This window comes from Chiloscyllium plagiosum, unplaced genomic scaffold, assembly GCF_037043375.1.
Source record: "Chiloscyllium plagiosum isolate Xiang-an unplaced genomic scaffold, Cpla_swu_hap1 HiC_scaffold_35, whole genome shotgun sequence".
Taxonomy (NCBI): domain Eukaryota; kingdom Metazoa; phylum Chordata; class Chondrichthyes; order Orectolobiformes; family Hemiscylliidae; genus Chiloscyllium; species Chiloscyllium plagiosum.
The window spans coordinates 44,294,802-44,315,337 of NW_028270173.1; the positions used below are offsets into that span (position 1 = coordinate 44,294,802).

The 20,536-nt window shown below is 41.7% G+C and overlaps 1 long non-coding RNA gene and 2 pseudogenes across 1 annotated transcript; 2 read left to right on the forward strand and 1 right to left on the reverse strand.

Moving 5' to 3' along the window:
- Positions 1-1,038: 1,038 nt before the first annotated feature.
- Positions 1,039-1,776, reverse strand: LOC148140738 (uncharacterized; annotated as a pseudogene).
- Positions 1,777-3,751: 1,975 nt separating this feature from the next.
- On the forward strand, positions 3,752-15,705 carry LOC148140739 (uncharacterized). Its single transcript, XR_015753076.1, has 3 exons — positions 3,752-3,883; positions 4,542-4,640; positions 15,383-15,705. It is a non-coding gene; the product is annotated as an uncharacterized LOC148140739 (long non-coding RNA).
- Positions 15,706-15,745: 40 nt separating this feature from the next.
- LOC148140740 (uncharacterized) lies at positions 15,746-16,538 on the forward strand (annotated as a pseudogene).
- The last annotated feature ends 3,998 nt before the right edge of the window (positions 16,539-20,536 follow it).

The window sequence follows — 20,536 nt, forward strand, 5'->3', positions numbered from 1 at the left end:
GATTTAAAAGCGACCTAAGGGACAAATTTTCACACACATGGTGGTGCGTGTATGGATCAAGTTGCCAGTGGAAGTGGTGGAGGTGGGTACAATTACAAAATTCAAAAGACATTTCAGCAGCTACATGGATAGGAATATTTTAGAGGGATATCGGCCAAATACAATCAAATGGGACTAGTTCAGTTTTGGAAAACTGGTCAGTATAGACAACTTTGGCAGAAATACCTGTTCCCTTGCTGTATGACTCCATCTGCTGTAAAATCCCTCAACTGTTGTTTCCCATTATACACTCCATAAATCTAAGGTCATATTGACTTCACAAAATCCAAGAGGTTCCCGTAAAGACAGGGAAAACTCTGTTCCACAGGGAATGTTGGCACAGCCACTGAATTCTCTTATCAAGTGAACAGAAATTATGTACTATGATTAAATGGAATCTTGAGCCAGAGAGCCAATGTGTAAAATTCAGTATGAATGCAAGAACCTGTGCACAGTTCATTATCATAGTCGAGTCCAGGATGTGTTTCATCGAAGTACTACTAGCAGAATCAACCCCTACTGTCAAATGTCACTATTGTGTTTATAGGTTGAGTGAATGGGTAAATCATTTGCCGTATACAAAATATTCTGCTGTACAGAGAGCTTCCTGTCAATTAAATCTGGTCTTTGACTCCACATGCTCTGACTTTCGTCATGGATGTACTATATTCTCACTGATTGAAGGCCTTTAAAAAACATAAACATGTTACATCTACTGCGTTACCTTTATCTGATTTTCCTGTTACTGTTCAAAGTATTAAGAATGGGCACTTTCTATTTTGAAATAAGCACTGACGTTTTATTTTAAATACTATTTGCTGTTTCTTGGAGTCAATTCTCGATTTGAATATAGATTTCACAACACTATTATGTAGTTCCTTTGTACATAATTTATTGGATTAGTTTTAGTTCCCTTTTTATTTTTCAAAAATGCATTTATAAATCTCCTGTTGACTTGTTTCTCTGTTGAACAGTGCTTCCGAAAGGGACACTGATGTTCTCAGAATGAAAGCAACCAATGATCCAGTATTCCAGTATGAACAGAAGACAAAGCAAATACGGATTGAATTCATCTGATTCAGTCTTGTGCATAATTAACACTAGCAATAATAGAACATTCAAGCCCCTTCAATCTCACGTGAACTTGCTGGTGTCTCTGTAAATTAGAAGATCGATTCGATCCCTTCTCACACACTAAGCAGATGAATAGCCTTTCTCCAGTGTGAACCCGCTGATGTGTCAAAAGCTCAGATGACCATGTAAATCTCTTCTGACACACAGGGCGGGTAAAAGGCCGCTCCCCAGTGTGTACACCCTGGAGTGTCAGCTGGTGGGATACATGGGTGAATCTCTTCCCACACATAGGGCATGTATATGGCCTTTCCCCTGTGTGAATTCTCTGGTGTGCAATTAGATGAGGTGACTGTCTGAATCGCTTCCCACAATGAATGCAAGTGAATGGTCTCTCATCAGTGTGAACCCGCTGATGTGTCTGGAGGATCGCGAATTGACCGAATCCTTTCCCACATACAGAGCAGGTGAATGGCCTCTCCGCAGTGTGGCTGCATCGCTGATTTTTCAATTCAGATGGGTAACTGAAACCTTTACCACAAACAGAGCAGGTGAATGCCCATTCTCCAGTGTTGCTACGTTGATGATTTTCCATTTTGGATGGATAATTGAATCCTTTCCACATTCCCGACATTTCCAAGGCTTCTCCATTGTGTATATATCCTTACGTCTCTCTCGCTTGGATAATCAATTGAATCTCGTTGACACACAAAACAGTTGATTAACTATTCTGCATCGTAAGTGCTATTGTTGAGGCTGCATAAATTATAAAACGTTATTTCACAGGCAATCTACTGGAATAGACTCACTTGCGTGTGTGTGTGTGTTGGTGCTTCTCTGGTGAAATTTATTCAGGAAATTCTTTCCTCACAAACTGAACAGGCAAAATTAATCTCCTTCCGCATCCAAAGGTAGATGACATTCGAGGTCTAATGAACTGATTGATGCTGCCAGATCTTCATATGATACTTGGTTTGAATTTCCCATCTGTAAATGCTCTTGGTCGAATGCCCTGTAAAAAGGAAATCATAAAAGTTATCAGTGTTATAACAGAGTGAAGTTCAATTGTGTACAGAATATACTTGCTGAACTTGTTTACTTTCAGCTCTACATTCACTTCCCATTCACTCACTCATTCTATTTGTCTGTATCCCAGCATGATACAGCAACTGTTCTTCCCAAGACCAAAAGAAATTATAGATTTGTTAACACAGCTCAATCCATCTTGCAAACCATTTTCCTATCCATTGACTTCATCTTTACTTCCTGATGCTTTGGAAAAGCAGAAAAATCATCAAGGCCCTTCCTACACTAATCTTTGTTTGTTCTTCTATCAGGCAGAACACATCGAATTTATATGAAATTTGTTTGCATTGAAAAAACAGCTTTTTCCCTGCCATTACCGGACTTTTGAATTGACCTCTTTAGTGTTAGTGTTGATCTCTCTCTGCACCATCTCAGCAGGTGGAACATCGTATCCTGCATTCTGTTGTTATCCTCATGCATTTGTACAGAATGGTCTGGCTGTAAAGCAGGTAAGCCAACATTTTTAACTGTACTCCAATACATGTGACAATGATAAATCAAATCAAATCAAATCAAACCTGCCTCTACTCGGTGTCAACATCCAAACCCATCACAGCATTTAAAACATAATTCTCATTTGGTTGACTTTCCCTTGTTCCCTCATGGATTATGAGTGGCTGTATTCATTTCTCCTCTTGCTGAATCCCCTGAATATTCTGAATCTGACTATATCAAGTTCTATGCAGAACCCTTTATCTTCCATATGAGACTCTGTGCCCAATCTATCTGTGCGATCATCGGAAATGTGCGTTAAGAGGCTATTCCGCTTTCATCAGCTGACGCCTCACACTTACAATATTCCTGCTTGAAATTAGATATGTTCAGTGAACAAAAAGAAATCACTGTCCATTGTAAAACTGAGTCAGACAGACAGGAGAAACGTACCCTGCCTTCTCAAACGTAATTAAGGATGGCCAACATGTTATGGCCTTGATAGAAATACCCACAACCCATTAACTAAAACAAACCACGACTGTAAGGAAAAGCAGAGGAAGCCATTCAGACGGTTGCACCATTCAGTTTTTATCCTGGCCAAACAATGCCCATGTCCTCGCTCCTTGGGAGTATTTGCATGGCGCCTGAATGAGCTCCAATCTTCCGAGGTGATTCCTAAGAGCACTGAATCAGAAACTTAGACCGTTTTACCTTTCAAACTGGAATAATTTCAACGAGAGATATTGTGAGGAAGATTCAAAAACTGCGTGCACATGCACAGAAGACGGGGTATGGCCGTTTTGTTTTAATGTTGCAGGATAATGGTGCCCTCTGCGATTCCAGACGCTGTAGAATATAAATAGCAGGAGGACAGCAAAACACAGGAGCAAAAAATCCTGCCGTCTCGGGGGAAGCAAGTCCAGAGACGAGCATGCGCATTGGGCGTTTCGGAAGTTGACTCGGGTCGGTTTTTGGGGGGAGGGGATAGCCGTGAGAGCTGGTTAAGAGGTGCTGATTGCTGGTGTCGGGGCCCGAATCAGATTTGCTCCGCCTGGCCATTTGGCGTCTGTGGTTTAAAGGGAGCAAGGTTACCATTCACTTGGCGCTATCGGTCTTCCACCATACTCTCGCTGCCAGTCCCCGCTCCCTTTTCTCCTGTCCACCGCATCTGGTTCGAGACAAAGGAGCATCCAGAATGCCCCGCTGCCCGTCCTGGTGAGCATGCGCGCTTTCGGCACCATCGAATTCAAAGGTTTGGACAGAGTACTTACTCAATCGCAGAGCATTGTGGGTATTGAACTTGCGATTACTGGTTGGCTCTTCAAAAGCGTCGAATTTATTGTGATCAGCCCCCAAAGGTGTTTTCCCCACCCGCAGAAGTTGTTATGCATTTTCGATTTCGTAATTTTATGGTTACCTTTTTCTGTAATTAAGCAAGTTCACTCAGGCATTGTTGTTACCCAGTGCAAGATTCAGGACGGTACTTCTCATGGTTCACCACTGGAGTGTTGAGTACAACTTATCCATCATTTATTCAACCGTTTCATTTCTTGACTGGCTGGTTTGAAAACTTTCCTGAATACAGACTCTTCACACCAACTTATCATGCGTAGATGTCCAATTATCCAAGTTTTGATCTTGTTTCGAACAAATAGAAGAAACAGATGCATTCCCTTTTTACAAAATTGATCACCCAGTCAGGAATTCTTTAAACATAACTTTGCCTGGGTCTGTTTGCCCTATTCCTTATTATTATCTGTCTGATACTTGTTCATTTATGAATCCTTTCACAAATGTTCCAATTCTAACACCTCTGTTGCAAACGATGAAATTGGGAATTTTCTTGCTGTGAAAATAGAAATCTCCATTTAATACTTATTAACGATATAGTTTTTCTCTCTCACTCTTAGCCCTATACAGGTGTGTATATAGTGTGTCGGACAAAGAATGAGATTCTGCTGAAGGACGATGACAATCTCAGGATAATGTGAAGAAACAGAATCTGAAAGGTAATCATTGTTATTGCGAATAGATCAACAATGGAAATTAAATCTTCAGATGTATGTGACTTTTATGCAAAAGCATGCATGAAAGAACAGGGAGTAAGGTAGTATGTTCCGTACAAAATGGAATAAGTCCGGTAGCAAGGAATAATCCTGGATTGGTGCACATTAAGTCGATATGGGTGAAGGAAAGGATTAAAAAAGGAAAGAAGACACTGATAGGAGTAATCTATCCTTCCAGATTTCACTAAATTCAAATTCCACTGTGTGCCTTGGTGGTATTCAAACCAGGCTCAGAACATTATCTCAATCTTTAAACTAATAGTCCAGTGAGTATAACACTCGGCCTCTTCCAAATTTGGACAAATGGTGCCTGATCACAATAGCAAACTGCATCTCATGGAGTGGGTGGGGGCACATAGTTTATGATGATATATAACAATGACTTGGCTGAGGATAATGAATGTGCCATAGCTAATTTGCGTGTAAGAAAAAATAGGTAGGAAGTAATATGGTGAGAATGTAAAAGTTGTGGAGAGGCATTTATACAGGCTAAGAGAGTGGGCAAAAAATTGTTAGATGGAATGTAATGTCTGGAAATGTGAGGTTTGGCAGGAAGAAAAGAGGAGCTGAATGTTACTTAAGTGGAGAAAAACTGCAGCAAGTTTCAAAACAGATGCATCTGGGAGTCCTCATGCATAAATTACAGAATAAAGTAGAATCCAAGTTCACCAAGTCAGACAGACGGCAAATGTTTCGCGTTATTGCAAAGGGAGTGGAATATAAAAGGAGAGATGTTTCTCCTTTCTTTGTAAGAAGAAAATGAGATAGCCAAGTGCTGCTATGCGCCCATTACAGTTTGGAGATCTCTCCATTCGTGAGCATTGTGTTGAAACAGCAACATCAATCTTCATTTTTTTCTTAGTTAAACTACACCATTACTTCGATCTTTTTGTGCACTATTGTTTGACTCCCCCATCTTTGGATTTCTTCAACAATTCATGATCACTTTAAGGGGAATGTTTGATACCAATTCAGTGTTTGATTTTACCCACATTTTCCTGCCTTTCATCTTTGTACTTCATGTCCTTTCTCCAATGGTCCAACCTCCTGGCCCTCATCCTGTGTACAGTATTTATCCTGTGGACTTCCTTCTTCTACTTATTATAATCAAATTTCACAAATTACTAGCCACACCTGGTAAATATTGGCCATTAATACCCTTTTTGTTCATCTTCCTTTCAAACAAATCGCCTCATATTGACGTTGAAAACTCATCTATTATTAAGCAAATTGTCAATTTTAGCAGTTGAAGCCTTATAACCTGTTAAGTATTTGTTTATGAAGTGCCTGAATCCTTGTTACTTTCTATAATTTCTTCAAAACCTCCAAATTTGTTGTTGATACCAAACAACCTTTAACGACCTGAACTGTGTAGTTCCATGATGTGCAATTATGATTTTTCTGTATTTCCCAGTAAACTTCCCTTGGTGCTTCATTTTTTTAAGCCGTTCTCTCATTTAAAAACCCTATTTTCCATTATTTAAGCTGGTTTCTGATTGCATTATATTACACATTAACACTAACTGATTTTTTTTCTGAGAGTTTGGTTCTAAGTAAAGCCTTTCTGCCTGCACACTTCTCTTACCCTTTTCGATTATATCTTGGTAATCTGTTCAGACCCTGTGAGACTAGCAAATGGTGTATTAAAAGACGTCAAACATATTTTGATAGCTTGTCACAGAAAAGGGTTATACAAAAAGTTTACGGCTCCTTGTGTTAGAAAGGGTCAAGAATTAGTTACCAGACAAAAGCTGAAATTAGAGATAAATGGGCATTTCGGAGTAGGCAGGCTATGATAAAGGGAGTCCTGCAAGGAGGAACTTTGGGGCCTTTGCTATTTGGAATCTGTGTTCATTACTTAAGTAAAAGAAAAGAAAAGTTTATTTAATTTTGTCTATGATACAATTTAATTAAGTGAGCCATGATGTAGAGATGGTGATGTTGGACTGGGGTGGACAAAGTTAAAAACCACGCAACACCTTGTTATGGTCGTACAGGTTTATTTGAAAGTGCATGCTTTTGGAGCACTGCTCCTTACTCAGGTAGGTGCGTGATTTTTTAACATTAAGTGAGCAACAGTGTGACAAATGAAATATATGCCCTCCAGTTCTGAACTCCCTGACCCCAGGACAAAGACTTTGCCTATTTATCCTATCCATGCCCCTCATAATTTTGTAAACCTCTATAAGGTCACCCCTCAGCCTCCGACGCTCCAGGGAAAACAGCCCCAGCCTGTTCAGCCTCTCCCTGTAGCTCAGATCCTCCAACCCTGGCAAAATCCTTGTAAATATTTTCTGAACCCTTTCAAGTTTCACAACATCTTTCCGATAGGAAGGAGAACAGAATTGCATGCAATATTCCAACAGTGACCTAACCAATGTCTTGTGCAGCCGCAACATGACCTCCCAACTCCTGTACTGAATACTCTGACCAATAAAGGAAAGCAGACCAAACGCCTTCTTCACTATCCTATCTACCTGCGACTCCACTTTCAAGGAGCTATGAACCTGCACTCCAAGATCTCTTTGTTCAGTAACACTCCCTAGGACCTGACAATTAAGTGTATAAGTCCTGCTAAGATTTGCGTTCCCAAAATGCAGCACCTCGCATTTATCTGAATTAAACTCCATCTGCCACTTCCCAGCCCATTGGTCCATCTGGTCCAGATCCTGTTGTAATCTGAGGTAACCCTCTTCACTGTCCACTACACCTCCAATTTTGGTGTCATCTGCAAACTTCCTAACTGTACCTCTTATGCTCGCATCCAAATCATTTATGTAAATGACAAAAAGTAGAGAGCCCAGTACCAATCATTGTGGCACTCCACTGGTCACAGGCCTCCAGTCTGAAAAACAACCCTCCACCACCACCCTCTGTCTTCTCCCTTTTGAGCCAGTTCTGTATCCAAATGGCTAGTTCCCCCTGTATTCCATGAGATCTAACCTTGCTAATCAGTCTCCCATGGGGAACCTTGTTGAACGCCATGCTGAAATCCATATAGATCACATCTACTGCTCTGCCCTCCTCAATCTTTGTTACTTCTTCAAAAAACTCAATAAAGTTTGTGAGACATGATTTCCCATGCACAAATCCATGTTGACTGTCCCAAATCAGTCCTTGCCTTTCCAGATATATGTACATCCTCTTTTTCTTAACCAAACCCTCAATATCTTTAATCATCCAGCATTCCCTATACCTACCAGCCTTCCCTTTCACCCTGACAGGAATATACTTTCTCTGAATTCTTGTTATCTCATTTCTGAAGGCTTCCAATTTTCAAGCTGTCCCTTTACCAGCGAACATCTGCCTCCAATCAGCTTTCAAAAGTTCTTGCCTAATACCATCAAAATTGGCCTTTCTCCAATTTAGAACTTCAACTTTTCGATCTGGTCCATCCTTTTCCATCACTATTTTAAAATGAATAAAATTATGGTCGCTGGCCCCAAAGTGCTCCCCCACTGACTCCTCAGTCACCTGCCCTGCCTTATTTCCCAAGATTAGGTCAAGTTTTGCACCTTCTCTAGTAGGTACATCCACATACTGAATCAGAAAACTGTCTTGTACGCACTTAAGAAATTCCTCTCAATCTAAAAGCTGAGATTTCCTTCCAAGTTTGTTTCTCAGTTTCCCTCTGACTATTGGGGGGGGGGTCTATAATACAATCTAAATAAGGTGATCATCCCTTTCTCATTTCTCAGTTCCACCCAAATAACGTCCCTGGATGTATTTCCGGGAATATCCTCCCTTCGCATAGCTGTAATGCTATCCCTTATCAAAAATGCCACTCCCCCTCCTCTTTTGCCTCCCTTTCTATCCTTCCTGTAGCATTTGTATCCTGGAACATTCACCTGCCAGTCCTGCCCATCCCTGAACCATGCTTCCGTAATTGCTATGATACCCCAGTCCCATGTTCCTAACCATGCCCTGAGTTCATCTGCCTTCCCTGTTAGGCCCCTTGCATTGAAATAAATGCAGTTTAATTCATTGGTCCTACCTTGTCCCTGCCTGCCCTGACTGTTTGACTCACTTCTGTTCTCAGCTGTACCCGTCTCTGATTGACCTCTTGCCTCAGTATCTCTCTGGGTCCCATCCCACCTTACTAGCTCAAATCCTCCCAAGCAGTTGGAGCAAATTCCCCTGCAAGTATATTAGTGCCCTTCCAATTTAGGTGCAATCCATTCTTCTTGTACAGGTCACTTCTACCCCAAAAGAGATTCCAATGATCCAAAAATGTGAATCCTTCTCCCACACACCAGCTGCTGAGCCATGCATTTATCTGCTCTATCCTCCTATTCCTGCCCTCGCTAGCTCGTAGCACTGGGAGTAATCCAGATATCACTTCCCTTGACGACCTCCTTTTTAAATTTCTACGTAACTCTGTGTAATCTCCCTTCAGAGTCTCAACCTTTTCCCTTCCAATGTCGTTGGTTCCAATGTGGACAATGACCTCCTGCTGGCCCTTCTCCCCCGTGAGAACATTCTTCACCCTCTCTGAGACATCTTTGATCCTGGCACAAGGGGATCAACACACCATTCTGATTTTTTCTCTGCTGGCCACAGAAACGTCTGTCTGTACCACTGACTACAGAATCCCCGAACATGATTGATCTCTTGGAAGCTGATGTACCCCTCATTGCATTAGAGCCAGTCTCAATACCAGAAACTTGGCTGTTTATGCTACATTCCCCTGAGAATCCATCACCCCCTACATTTTCCAAAATAGCATACCTGTTTGGAATGGGTATACCCACAAAAGACTCCTGCTGTAGCTGCCTACCTCCCTGACACTTCCTGAAGTTAACCCATCTATGTGACTGGAACTGATGTCCATCGCATACTGTTGCTGTTGCAAATTCCTCATCGCTTCTATTTGTCTCTCCAACCGATCCACTCGATCTGATAAGATTCGCATCCAACAGCATTTTTGGCAGATATAATCCGCAGTAACCCTTAAACACTCTTTTAACACCCACATCTGACAAGAAGTACATATCACTGCAAAGGCCATCTTTGCTCCTTCACAATCTACAGACGCAGAAAATAACACCGTCTTATTCCTCTACAAACACTGCCCAAGGTTAAATTAATAGCTATGGCTTATATTTTAAGTTTAATCAAGAGACGTATCTCCAAAAAACATATAATCATGGAAGAATCCACTGCATCCACTACTGCAGCCTTTCTCTTGGACAGACTTAAAACAACAATTAACTTATCTGGTTCTGTGCTGTGCAATTCGCCTGCCCTGCCTTATTTCCCAAGAAGAGGTAGGGTTTTGTGCCTTCTGTAGTAGGTACATCCATACACTGAATCAGAAAAGTTTCTTGTTTGGAAAGTCAAAATCCCCTCCCATAATCCTGTGATTCATACAAACAACTGAAATCTCCTTACAGCTTTTTTACTGAATTTCTGACTGACTATGGGGGATCGAAAGTACAATCCCAGTAAGGTGATCATCCCTTTCTTATTTCCCATTTCTAAAATAACTTCCCTGGACATAGTCCCAGGAATATCTTCCCTAAGTACAGACATAATGTTGCCCTTAATCAAAAGCACCACTCCCCCTTCCTTTCTTGTCCCCCTTACTATCCTTCCTATAAAATCTATACTCTGGAACATTAAACTGCAATCTGATCCATCCCTGAGCCACATCTCTGGAACTGCTATGATATTCCAAATCCCATGTTCCTCATCTCTGTGCTTCTGCTTTACTAGACCTCCTACAATGAAATAAATGATGTTTAATTTGTCAGTCCTACCTCATTTCTTTTTTATTCTTGATTGCCCTGTCTGTTTGATTTACTCTTTTTCCCAACTGTTCTAGTTTCAGACTCATCAATTTCCTCATTATCCCCATGGGTCCCCTACCCCCACCCCCTCCCCCACAGACCTATGTATTTCTACGCAAAAAGCTTCAGCAAATCTTCCCGCCAGTATATTCGGCCTCTTCCAATGCAGATGCATTCCGTACTTCTTGCACAGGCCATTTCTACAAAAGAAGACATTCAAATGAGAAAAAATGTGAATCCTTCTCCCTGTATCAACTCCTCATCCACGCATTCATCTACTCTATCCTCCTATTCCTACCATGACTAGCTCATGGCACTTGGAGTAATCCAAATATGACTATCCTCGAAAGCCTGCTTTTTACTATTCAACCTAAACTCTGATAATCTCTCCTCAGAATCTCATTCTTTTCACTTCCTAAGACATTAGTTCCAGACCTTATCCTGGTCCTGTTGACCTTTGAGGAAATTCTACACCCTCTCTGAGATATCTTTGATCCTGTCTCTATAGAGACAACACATCACTCCGATATTTAGCTGTCAGCGACAGAATCGTCTGTCTGTGCCTCGAATAAAGAATCCTCTATCACAATCGGTCACTTGGAATCTGGCATAATCCTCATTACATTAGAGCCAGTCTCAGTACCAGAAACCTGGCTGTCAGTACGACATTCGCCTGAGAGTCAATCAGACCCTACATTTTCCAGAACCGCATACTCGTTTAAGATGAGGATGGCTACAGGTGACTCTTCCACTACCTGTCTCCTTCTCTGACCTTTCCTCGAGGTAATCCATCATCCTGAATGTATCATCGGTTTATCTCCCTCTCTGCAATTGCCATCCATCACACCCCCTCGCTCCTGCAAATTTCTCATTGCCTCTAACTGCTGCTCCAATCGATCCATGCAATATGACAGGATTCACAACGAAATACACTTCCTGCAGACATAATCATCAGTAGCATGGAAACTCTCCCTAATCTCTCACATCCGACAGGAAGAGCACATCAATCCTGCAAAAAAAACCATCTTTCCATATTAACAATATACACCCCCAGAACCTAGCACTGTCTTACTGCTCTAAAAACACAACTCCAACCTTAATACCGAAGTTTTTATATTCTTAAAGTTTTAACGAAGTAATCAAAAAGTAAACACCTACTCGCTATTGTGGATTTACCAAAGAAATAGTGTGGGTACAGTTTTTAAAAAGACACTTAGCTGCTCCCCTGCTGTGAGCTCCCACACACTGGTTTCTCAAAGGTCATATGTGTATTTTGCTGTCTGTTTGTTTTTCTTAGAAGCACTCCAATATCTGAAGATGCTTGAAACGAGACAGCAAAGTAAGCAGCTGTGCAGGTTACTGCTGGGTTAGACAGCAGTGTCAGTTTCTTTCACCATTTGATTCACTGCCCTTTTCTGTGTTTTTCCTTTCTGAACTGCTGTTGTTTTGATCGTTTTTTCCCCCAAACTTCCAATACAATACAACAGCATATAAAAAAGTAATTACTGCTCCTAGAATATGAGGAAATTCATTTCAACACTGAAAATACCTCAACAAAGTCGCAGCTCTTATGGCTGCAACTTTTCTCCTCCATCCTCCATTTTCGATTACCTAGCCCTTAATTCTTTATCTCATTTTTGAAGGTCTCCCACTTTCCAACAGCCCCTTTACCCATGAATAGCTTCTCCTTATCAACTTTTGAAATGACTTGCCTAATTCCATCAAAATTTGCATTACTTCAATTTAGAATCTTAACTTTTAGATTATTTCTATTCTTTTAAAAGTAACAGAATTATAATCACTGGCCCCAACTTGCACTCCCATTGACACCTCAGTCAACTGCCTTGCTTTACTTCTGAAGAGAAGGTCATGTTTTGCTCCTTCTTTCGGAGGTTCATCGACATATTTAATCAGAAAATCTTCTTGTAGACAATTGATAAGTTCTAATTCATCTAAGCCCTTAACACTATATCAGTCCCAGTCTATGCTTGGAACGTTAAAATCCCCTACCATTATAATCCTCTTATTCTGAGAGATAACTGATAACCCCTCACAAATTTGCTTGATCAGCAATTAGGATCCCGACTGTGCGGAAACGGGCCCTTCGGCCCAACAAGTCAACACCGACCCTCCGCACAGTATCCCACCCAGACCCATTCTCCTACATTTACTCCTTCCTCATGCACCTAACCTATGCATCCCTGAACACTATGGGTAATTTAACATGGCCAATTTACCTAACCTGCACATCTTTAGATTAGGGGTGGACACCAGAGCAACTGGAGGAAACTCACGCAGATACAGGGAGAATATGCAAACACCACACACAGACAGTTGCACGGGCTGGAATCGAGCTCGGGTCCCTAATACTGTGAGGCAGCAGTGCTAACCACTGAGTCACTGAGCCGCTTCTCAATTTCCTGCTGACTATTGAGGGGCCTATATTTAATTCCAATGTGGTAATAATCCTTTTCTTATTTTCGTTTCCATCCAAATATCTTCATTGAACGTAATCCCAGGAATATCCTCCCTGAGTTCAACTGAACAAAAATGCCACACCCCCTTCATTCTGACGTCCAATCTCTCCTTTCTCTAGCATCATGAACCTGAAACATTAAGCTGCCAGTCCTGTCCTTCCCTGAGACACGTTTATGTAATACTTATGATATCCCTGTGCCGTGTTTCCAACCATGCCTCGGGTTCATCAGCTTTACCTGTCAGTCCTCTTATATTGAAATAAATGCAATTTATTTGATCAGTCTTATTTTTATCTCTGTCTTGCTCTTGCCTGCCTTGACTCTTTGACCTGATCCTCTTCTCAATTGTACCAGCCTCAGTCATTCCTCTTTTCACACTATTTATTGCCCCATCTCCCCAGCCTTTACTGGTTTCAAACTCATAAGTAGCATTAGCAATCTACCCACCAGGATACCGGTCCCCTTCTGATTAAGCTGCGAACCAACCTTCTCATAAGGCCGTTTCTGCCTCAGACACGATTCCAATGATCCAAAAATGTGACTCGCTGCCCACTGCACCAGCTCTTCACTCACACGTTCATCTGCTCTAATATCTTCTTCCTACTCTCACTCGCACCTATCACAGGGAGAAATCTATATATTACTACGCGAGAGGACCTATTTTCCAATCTTCTGCTCAATATCCTATATTCTGTCCGCAAAACCATCTCCCTTCTCTTCTGATATCATTGGTACAATGTACAATGTCACTCTTCCCTTTGAGAATGTACTGCACCCTCTCCAAGACATCCTTGACCAGGGCAGCTACAGACCATTTTGATGTCTCGCTGTCGGTCACAGAAATGTCTGTCTGTGCTCCCAGAAAGAGAGAGAGTCTCTATCACAATTAATTGCTTGGAACTGGACATATCTCTCGTCACGGTATGGCTAGGTTTAGTCCCAGAAAGTTGGCTGCCAGAGCTACATTCTCCTGATAGTCCATCACACCCTACATTTTCCAACAGCACACTTGTTTGAGATGCAGATAGCCACAGGAGACTCCTGCACTTTCTGTCTGCCTCTCCTACCTGTCCTATAGTTAACGCATCCATTTGACTGTAATTGCAGTTTTCTACCTTCCTGAACTTCAATCCATCACATCCTCATTGCCTCTAACTGCTGCTCCACCTGATCCATATGACCCAATGGATTCACAACCAAACACACCTCTTACAGGCGCAATCATCAGAAATATTGAAATTCTCGATAACCTCACACATCAAACAGGAAGAGCATGTTTATTTACTAAAGGCCATCTGTGTACCTTTATTTACAGATCCAGACAGTACCACCATCTTATTGCTCGAAAAGCACTGCTCTCGGATAACTTCATACCTATGTTTTATATTTAAAGAAAACAAAACACAGATCTCAGTAAAACATCAGAGTCTATTATAGATTAAACAAAGGAATTTAAGATTTATAAGTTTTTTAAATCTTCAGAACAAATACTCACTGATCAATGAAATCATGATTGTCCCGGCTGTGAGCTGTTCTGAAACTGAGGTCTCTGCAAGGACAGCTGTTTGTTTGGTTTTCTTGGACAGAGCTCCGATTCCCAGAGATGCTTGTAATGTCACAATCGGTCAGCTGTGAAAGTTCATTGTTTGTTTTATGTTGAACTCTCGATCCATTCTTGGACCTCCCACATGGTCTTTCCTGAAATTCCTGCTCTCTCCATTTCCTCCAATTTAAAGTATGTTGTTTCTGATTTTACCTTTGAATTTAAAAAAAAAGTTATCACTTATAAATACAATATAAAATGCTCCACGAAATCAAGGGAAGAAAGGATCTGCTGTATGGATATGATTCTTTCTCATCCACCCTTTTGAAAATGGTTCAGGCGCAGGATTTACTGTTCCTTTTACTTAATTGTGCCAAGATTAGAGGAGAGAAGTGCAGGATATTTGAGAAGGAATAAGGAGGAAAATGTGAATAGGAAAAAACTGAAATTCACCTGGAGTTGCATGAAGGAAGCCAGAAACCCACATTTGACCATTGAGACAGGTTTGAGTCAGCAGGGTCTCTTGTTACCAGGGCAGGGTCATAAAAATGGCAGCCAACTTGTATGATGGGAGAGGGAGCAGTCTGGGTTTCAAGACACGAGTGACCATTGACTCGTTGACTTTGTTGTCACTTTGCAACTGGGGTCGGAGAATTGAACTCAGCCAGAAGAGGACAAAAACAGAGAGGAGAGAAATTTTGAAGAAGTGTGACAGAATGAAATCTGTCCAAAGGGACAAAAGAAAATGTATAGGATGAGTGCTTACAGTTTTGAGGAAACAATAGGGGAAAGAATGTTCCATAGAAACTAAACATGCCTGTTCTGAAATTCTGTTTTGTACCTTGAGTAGTGATTATTTTTAACCTCTTTTCACAGGGACATTGGAAGAAAAGCTGAGATCAGAAAACTCATAACACAATGTCATATCCAGATTTGACAGTATTGCATGACAACAAACAGATCCTGGTTATTCTCGGCATTTGAATGTGAAAGGAGATACATTTGCTCCATTTGCCTGTTCAAAACATTTCAAGCATCGATGTGACTGGGATAACACCAAGATCCAGACACCTGACAGAAAATGTTCCAATGCATTGACTGTGAAAAGAACTTCGACTAGTTATCATTCCTGAATAAACATTTTAACATTTTCAGCAGGAGCAAGTGTACATTTGTACTTTGTGTGGACAAAACTTCAACTCATCATCCAACCTAGAGAGTCACAGAGCCGCCCAGACCATGGAGCGACCATGGAAATGTGGGGACTGTGGGAAGGGATTCAACTACCCATCTCAGTAGGGACACATCTACGTAGTCACACTGGGGAGAGGCCGTTCAGCTGCTCGCAATGTGGGAAGCGTTTTCGAGAATCATCTAACCTGCTGAAACACCAGCAGCTTCACACTGGCAAGAGGCCATTCACCTGCTCCGTGTGTGAGAAAGGATTCGCCCAATCCTCTCACCTGCTGACACACCAACAAGTTCACACCGGGGAGAAGCCATACAGTTGTTCTGATTGTGTGAAGACATTTACCCGTTCATCCAACCTTCTGAAGCATCAGCGAGTCCATACCGGAGAGAGGCCGTTAAACTGCTTTATTTGTGGGAAAGGATTCACTCAGTCTTCGAACCTCCTAACTAACCAGCGGGTTCACACTGGGGAGAAGCCATTCACGTGTTCGATTTGTGGGAAGGAATTCCCTCTGTCCTTCCACCTGCTGACCCACCAGCGAGTTCACACCAATGAGAGACCTTTCAAATGCTCTGGCTGTGTGAAAACCTTTGCACGTTTATCGAACTTGAAGACGCACCAGCGAGTACACACTGGGGAGACACCATTCACTTGCTCCGTATGTGGGAAAGGATTCACTCAGTCATCCAACCTGCTTAAACACCAGCAAATTCACAACTGATTGCAGGGGATGGACCTTGCTTTTTTCACTGCTGGTATTCACATCCACAACTGAACCGCATTCTGACAGTTGGGTTTTGTTTCTGCTGATGGAACTAAACTCCAGCCTGGTCACATTGCTAAATTAATAAATAAAGCTGCTTAATCAAATATATTTGACTCTATATAGCTCAATGGCCCACAGTTGGATATTCAAAGGAGAGTGTCAACAATGTAAATGTCCTCCAGCATACAAAATAAAGAACATGTGCATGCTTAGCATAAAGTGGTGTATTTCTCAGCATCTCTCCAAATGTCTCTGAAATTCCATTGTGGTTAGTTTCTTCTCTTGCAGATAAACCTGGGAGAATTTTCTGTTTTAATGGAGCTCCCCCTTTGTTTTTGTAAATCTGGGATAAAGATTAACATGATTTTAAATACTTGCCATTTGAATTTAGCAGGTCTCATCAGTTATATGCAGACTGAGTCAAACAGAAAGTCTGCTGCCAGTTTGAATTATTCCCATCTCTAGTCTGCAAAAACTCTCACGAGACAGAGGCTGCCAAGCATTTCAGGAAACTGAAGTAGCACCAATCCTAGATGAGAAGGGTCGAGGTGTTTTCCTTTCTCTAACTTTTCTGATGGTCATGGACTTGGACCACTGGTGTTTCACTGCTTAGGAGGTTTTTTTCTGGCCTGTCCTCACTGCTCTTGAGATTCCCACACATTGTCATGTTGTGACACTGTACCTTTTAGATGCTCGTGTGCCACTGTGCACCGGAGATGTATTAATTATAAGCTTAGGTACTGAATGGCGTTTTGATCAAATGGGTTATTTTGTCCTGCAGGATGATTGTGGAGTTGTATTCATCCAGGTTTGTGGAGAGTATCCTATTGCACTTGTGAGTTAAGTTTCGTGATTTTTTGAGTCAGGCATTGAGTAACTCTTCACAGAATCTCAGCTTCTGACTTCCTTTTGTAGCTACAGAAATTCCAAGGCTAGTCCAGGTAAGTCCCCGGATGACCTCATGAGATGCTGCCAAGTTCAATGTTGCTGACTTTGACATCTCAACATCATATTCAGTTCATGAAAACACCAGGTAGTACAGCTTTGTCTTCACTTTGTCAGGGTATGTGTGTCTCTCTCTCTCCAAACTCCTGACATCGTACCGGGTTCACACTGCTGAAAAGCCATTTACCTGCTCTGCACATGGGAAGGGATTCTATCATTTCTTCCACCCATTGAAATGTCAATGAATGTTCTTTGTCAGTTCGCCCCTTTGTATCTTACTGCTGTGTAAACAATTGGTCTGATTGAGCTATGTGCATTGTGAGTTAACAGTGAGCAAACTACAGAACACCATTTGATCTGTACCACCATGATCATATCATGGTTATAACTCTTCATTGTGGCCACCGCCATTTTGGTTTTGCGATATTTTGCTATCTGCCGCACCTGGTCAATGAACACAATGAGGAATCAGTTGCAGAAAGAAAGAAATTTGTCAGCAAGACATATTTGCACTTTCCAAATCTCATGCCCTTATAAATCTTACTCCAGAAATCAGATCCACCTCTTCCATCCCATGGTTTATTGTCTTTAACTATCACTGATAATCATTTACTTTCACACTTACATTCAATTGCTCAAGAGAGCTCCAGAAGAGTTTGTAATCTGCAGAAGCACTGGCAGCTTTGTACTGGAGCGAAGTCCTTAATTTGTTGCATTGGTGGGAAAAGTTTCACCCATGATAATTAGCTAAAATAGTTAAGAGGCAGCATTGTTTTGGAACTTTGGAAAAAAAAATCAAAACAGCAGCAGTTTTAAAAGGGAGAAAAACAGACAAAGGAAGCACATAGTGAGGACAGTGCAGGAGAGAGAGAGAGAACCTGCACAGTTACTGCCTTTGCTGTTTTTGAATTCATGTGCCGCTGGACTTCGGAGTGCATCTGGGAAAATTAACAAACGGTGAATTTCACATCTAATCTTGGAGGAACCAGTTTGCACGAAGTTCACAACATAATCAGATAAAACAACAATTAACTTAAGTGTGTCCAAGAGAAAGGCTGCATTAGTGAGCACAGTGGGTTCTTTCTTGATTATATATTTTTGGAGAGAGGTCTCTTGATCAAACTTAAATTAATAGCTATAGCTTATATTTTAAACTGCTGCAGTGTTTTGTCGAGGAATAAGAGGATGTTATTTTCTGGGTCTGTAGATTGTGAAGGAGCAAAAATAGCGTTTGCAGTGATATGTACTTATTGTCAGATGTGAGAGTTTAAAGAGAGTTTAAGGGTTACTGCAGATTATACCTGCCATAAGATTTGCATTTATCAGTTCGAGTGGATCAGTTGAAGGGAGAGACAGAAGGGATGAGAAGTTTGCAACAGTATGTGATGGTTGGCAGTATTAGCAAGGGGGCAAAGTCTCAGATAAAGTCACATTGATGGGTTACCACCAGCAGGATAAGAGAGGTAGGCACCTAGGGCAGGAGTCATTAGTGGACATACCCATTTCAAACAGATATGCTGTTTTGGAAAATGAAGGGGATGATAGATTCTCAGGGGAACGTAGCACGAACAGCCAAGTTTCTGGTATTGAGACTGGCTCTAATGCAACGATTGGTACGTCAGCTTCCAAGAGATCAATTGTGTCAGGGGATGCTGTAGTCGGAGGTACAGACAGAAGTTTCTGTGGCCAGCAGAGAAAAAACAGAATGGTGTGTTGTTTCCCTGGTGCCAGGATCAAGGATGCTTCAGAGAGGGTGTAGAATGTTCTCACGGGGGAGAGGGGCCAGCAAGACGTCATTGTCCACATTGGAACCAACGATATAGGAAGGGAAAAGTTTGAGATTCTGAAGGGAGATGACAGAGAGTTAGGCAGAAAGTTACAAAAGGAGGTCCTCAAGGGTAGTAATATCTGGATTACTCCCAGTGCTATGAGCTAGTGAGGGCATGAATAGGGGGAAAAGCAGAAGAATGCATGGCTCGGGAGCTGGTGTATGGGAGAAGGATTCACATTTTTGGATCTTTGGAATCTCTTTTAGGGTACATGTGACCTGTACAAGAAGGACGGATTGCACCTAAATTGGAAGGGGACTAATATACTGGCAGGGGAATTTGCTACAACTGCTTGGGAGGATTTGAACTAGTAAGGTGGGGGGTGGGACCCAGGGAGGCAGTGAGGCAAGAGATCAATCTGAGACTGGTACAGTTGAGAACAGAAGTGAGTCAAACAGTCAGGGCAGGCAGGAACAAGGTAGGACAAATGAATTAAACTGCATTTATTTCAATGCAAGGGGCCTAACGGGGAAGGCAGATGAACTCAGGGCGTTGTTAGGAACATGGGGCTGGGATATCATAGCAATTACAGAAACCTGGCTCAGGGATGGGCAGGACTGGCAGCTTAATGTTCCAGGATACAAATGCTACAGGAAGGATAGAAAGGGAGGCAAGAGAGGAGGGGGATTGGTGTTTTTGATAAGTGATAGCATTATAGCTGTGCAGAAGGAGGATATTCCCAGAAATACATCCAGGGAAGTTATTTGGGTGGAACTGAGAAATAAGAAAGGGATGATCATCTTATTGGGATTGTATTATAGACCCCCCCCCCCCCCCCCCCCGCCCCGCCAATAGTCAGAGGGAAATTGAGAAACAAACTCGTAAGGAGATCTCCGCTATCTGTAAGAATAATAGGGTAGTTATGGTAGGGATTTTAACTTTCCAAACATCGACTGGGACTGCCATAGTTTTAAAGTTTTAGATGGAGAGGAATTTCTTAAGTGCGTACAAGATTAATTTTTGATTCAGTGTGTGGATATACCTACGAGAGAAGGTGGAAAACTTGACTACTTTTGGGAAATAAGGCAGAGCAGCTAACTGAGGTGTCAGTGGGGGAGTATTTTGGGGCCAGCGACCATATTCTATTCATTTTAAAACAGTGATGGAAAAGGATAGACCAGATCGAAAAGTTGTTCTAAACTGGAGAAAGGCCAATTTCGATGGTATTAAGCAAGAACTTTTGAAAGCTGATTGGAGGCAGATGTTCACAGGTAAAGGGACAGCTTGAAAATGGGAAGCATTCAGAAATGAGATAACAAGAATCCAGAGAAAGTATATTCCTCTCAGGGTGAAAGGGA